The 4,749-nt window shown below is 32.1% G+C and overlaps 1 long non-coding RNA gene across 1 annotated transcript; it reads left to right on the top strand.

Moving 5' to 3' along the window:
• Nucleotides 1–2,343: 2,343 nt before the first annotated feature.
• On the top strand, nucleotides 2,344–3,933 carry LOC148871333 (uncharacterized). The gene is made up of 2 exons (XR_016106880.1): nucleotides 2,344–3,027; nucleotides 3,677–3,933. It is a non-coding gene; the product is annotated as an uncharacterized LOC148871333 (long non-coding RNA).
• The last annotated feature ends 816 nt before the right edge of the window (nucleotides 3,934–4,749 follow it).

Here is a 4,749-nt window from a genome sequence, read left to right on the forward strand (position 1 = left end):
GAGTTTTTTTGTGACTCTAATTAAGCTTGTCCTACAGGAAAATGGGGCTATAGCTATGGCACTTTAGCTACGGTCAGAAAAACCATAGCTAAAACATGGGATATAACCACGTATAATTTTAATGTCTGTGGCAAAAAGTTGAGCTTTAGCTACAAACAAGTTGTCCGTGGCTAAAAGATATTTATAGCCACAGTTATAATGTATTAGTGGTTATAAGTTACAAAACAGAAGTTGAGCTTTAGCTACAGACAATTTATCCGTGGTTAAAAGTTATTCTGTCATGGCTAAAAGATATTTATAGCCACGGTTATAATGTATCCGTGATTATAAGTTACAAAGCAGAAATTGAGCTTTAGCTACGGACAATTTGTCTGTGGTTAAAAGTTATTCTGTCAGTGGCTAAAAAGTATTTATAACCACAGTTATAATGTATTCGTGGCTATAAGTTACAAAAATAGAAGTTGAGCTTTAGCTACGGACAATTTGTTCGTGGTTAAAAGTTATTCTATATGTGGCTAAAGAACTATTTATCACTATAGCCACGGATAACTAAAATTCTGTGGCTATAATTACGAAGTTAATCATATTTAGCTACAATCATTTTATTCCTAGATCATAAATAATAATCATATAATATTCGTATAAATATCTATTATTATTAATTACTTTTTTATAGTAAATAAATAATTAAGAATTTATTAAAGTAAATGAATATAGTTAATAATTAAAAAATTATTAGCTCATTACTATTGCATAACAATAATAATTAATGATTTTTATTTAATAATAATTAAACTAGAAAATAAATTATTAATAATTTCATAAGTACATTAATAAAAAGAAATTAATTTATAAAATAGAAATAAATAAGTATTAATTATTATTTGATTAGTTAAAACTAATAATAAAAAAGTAATTTAATTATTTAAGTAAATTAATAATTAATTAAAAATAATAAACTAAATATAAAACCACTAATAGTAAATTAATTAGTTACCTATGAATGAAAATAATATTGACATTTAAACTAAATTATTTAAATTCATAAGTAAATTATTAATAAAGTAATAGTTATAAAATATAGATAAATAATTATTAGTTATTATTTTATTAATTAAGTAATAACTAATAATTTATTTAATAAATTATTTCAACTACTTTACCTATTTTTTGCCTCAAAGTGTAATTTTTAACTTTTATTATTTGTGAAAGATGAAAAACTAAAATAAAATGTAAATAAATCAATATATATATTCTACATATTTCAAAACAACATTATTTATTCTATATATAATAAAACTTGTAACACAAACTAATGTTTAGAAAGTTGGACGAGACTAGCTAGTCAGGTTATTGTTAAACCATGACCCAACCTACGTTCATACACCTAACCCTATTTACTCCAAAAAAAAAATCCAAACCATCCACCAAACTGGTCTAACCCAAGAACTAATGAATTGGTCGTGGGTAACATTTTTGCTACCTATGTGTTTTAAAGTACTGAAGGCACCTTACCCTGCTATTTTTGGCATAAAACAAGGGTGATCATTTTAGCGACTTGGGAAATTTCGCTCTTGGACCTAGATTTTGTGTTTAAGCCATAGCTGAGGCTCGGGCCCTCATTAGAGCCCCAAATTTTAGGGTTGGGCATAGGCCTAATGCTTTAAACCCGCCTTAGGCTTAACTTGACTCACATATATTTAACTATATGTATATTATAGATAATATATATGGTATTTTATATTACATAGAAATAGAGCATTCAATGGGTCAGGTTCGATCCGACGAACCCAACTTTCATAACTGATTAGGTTGGTTATGGTTCTAGGAATCGGAACCAATAAGTTGACTCTAGTTCTAGATATATTGTCCCAATTATTATCAGTTTGGAACTGGTTCCACCTAATCCTGAATCGATTCAAACCCGACCTAATAGTCAGATTTCTTCTCTTCTCCCCTCTTAGTGAAACCTTTTTCTGTTGCGACATTATCTTATTTAGGTCATAGTGACCAAAATCTAATGTTCAGTCTATAACACCGATGACCAACCATCCCCATTGACCTTTATTCACTAATGACATAGAGACAACAAATACACTACAATCAAAGGCATGGGTCATGGCATATTTGGTGTTTCATTTTTCATCTCAAAAAGCAAATGTCATGCCACAAGAAATGAAAGCTAGGGGTACTCAAATTTAGTTACCGAAATGAAAACCAAATCGAACCAAACTAAATAAGCAAATTTAGTTTGATTTATTTGATTCTTGGTTTGGTAGTGGCTTAGTTGGTAGGATCTCTAGTCGTTATAGCAAAGACCTAGGATCAAATTCTGTTGTCACTAGGGTTGGGGGATATGGTACCTCCCATTGTGCAGCCCCTTGAATATATATATATATATATATATTATAAGTTTATAAATAGTGATATATATTATTATATGTATTAATAATAATATATTCGCCCCATTGCGCCATCTTCTTCCCCCATTCCCTCTCTTTTTCTCACACTCAACGCCGTTCTTGACCGTGCCCAGGAGTCTCTCCCGCTGCTGCAACCAGCGGCGAGTTTAAACCCCACCGGCGACAACTGAATCCCTAGTTTCTTCGTACCTCCCTTCTATTTCAATTGTTGACCGCTTAACCTCCCGCTTCTCGTCATCGCCAAAATCCCACCGTATCCCCTGCTTTCTATCTCTTCAATCAGCCAAATAGATCCATCACAACAGCGGCGTGGATACGCATCATCTATCTCCAAAACCTGAACGTGGGAACCAACAGCTGAGTTTCTCCATCACCGTGAAGGTTAGAAGCGGTAGACTCCCGATCCCCAATTCCGTTTTCCTAGCCGCTTGAATAGATCTACAGTCATAGCGGCAATTCAGACGTTCCCTCTCCATTTCGATCAAGATCTCCCATTCAATAGTGTGTTGCTTCCCGATAGCCATTGTCATTCAAAGAAGAGAGACTTGCGTCAGTTCTGGAATCCCGCATCATCGTTCGGTTTCAGGCCAAAATCCCGAATCAGGTAAGCTCTAGCCTTGACAATTTCTTTGTTATTTTTGGTAAGACTATTTCTCTTACAGTCACGTAAACGCTCGACATCAACCCAGCTCGGCTTTGTTTTTCTTCTGCAATTCCCATAGATGAAGCCAGGATCTGTTAAGGTATAAAATTTGAATCAGCTACCCCCGTCGGCTCTGATTTTGACTTCGTTAGTCTTTATTGCTCATTGCCTCCAAAAAGTTTCTTGATTTTGGATTGAGTTGATAACTGTTTTTAGCGTATTTGGAATGCATCAAGTTATGTTATTTCTAGTAGTTGAAGCCTTTGACGTTGGAGAGAAGAGAGACTACAAATCTGCAGCTCCAACTAGTGAATTTTCTTAGTGTTTGAAAAAAAAAACAAAAAAATAAATAAAATGATAATGAATAAAGGTTGCATTAGTAAGAAAAATAAAAAATGAAAGAGATGAAAGAAGGGAGGGAGGAGTGATAACCCAGAGGGAAATAGAATTGGTGCTTCTACGAATCAGACGAATCAGAGGGAAGGGAGAGTTGCCCATTCAGGATATTGAAAAGAATTTATCTTTCATTTTGTCATTGTATATTGTATTTTGTTACTTAACTTCCTTCAATTAGATTATCTCTAATTTTATTTTTGGTTTTTCTTTGTAGGTTAAACATGCAATGAGCAATTCTTAAAGCGTTGTTGAAGATTATGGATAATTCTTTTATATTTAGAATTTCTCTTTTTTTAAGGTCATGTAGACTTCAATATGTATTAAGAGAAATTTGACATTTATAATACATTTTAAACAATGATGTATTCAAATTATAAATGGCATGTAATTTCTTATTACAATAATATAACCATTTGCTAGAAATTATGTAATTTCTATGTGATGTATGAATGAAACATGTATTGCTTTAAAGTGGTGGTTCCAATTGTTGTTATTATTTTTACTACTTTAATTGGAATATAGTCACTATTATTCAAAAAAAAAAACTGTAGTTATAGATTAAAGCAATTAACTACGGTTTTGAAAGAAATTGTGGTTATAGATTTCAGTTTTCAGCCATGGTTTGTTAAAAAACTGTAGTTATAGATTAAAGCAATTAGCTACAGTTTTGTAAGAAACCATGGATATAGAATGCATCTTTCAACTATGGTTTGTCAAAAAAGTTGTAGCTATAGGTTTAGTATTTAGCATCGGTTTTGGTAAAAAAAACTGTGGTTATAAGTTGGTACATTTACCTATGATTTTGTAATAAACCGTAGCTATAAATGAAAAGCTTTAGCTAGGGTTTTGTAAAAGTCTGTGGTTATAGATTTGAATATATAGCTATAGATAATTTAAAAATCATAGCTATATACATCTTTTAACTACGGTTCAGCCCGTGGTTAAAGGATCATATGGTTTGCGTACGCCCTTTATCTACGGACAAATACATAGCTATAGATGGGTTATAGCCTCGGATTAATTGAACCATAGTCGTAGGGTATAGCCATGTGAACATAGGCTATGATTTTCTGTCCGTAGCTAAACCGTAACTATAAGTCTATAGCTACGATTTTTTTTACCTTTACCTACCATTTTATCCTGTAGCTAAAGGTCGTATTTCTTGTAGTGGCTGCCAGCTAATTTAGTTACAACAGCTCTTGTACTACAAATGTCTATATTTCTTCATTAATAGATACATTTTCTGCATCGCTCATTTTCTCTCTTGATTCCACTCTCTATTATTGT

This window comes from Nelumbo lutea, chromosome 2, assembly GCF_056320005.1.
Source record: "Nelumbo lutea isolate HS-2025 chromosome 2, American lotus-T2T, whole genome shotgun sequence".
NCBI lineage: Eukaryota > Viridiplantae > Streptophyta > Magnoliopsida > Proteales > Nelumbonaceae > Nelumbo > Nelumbo lutea.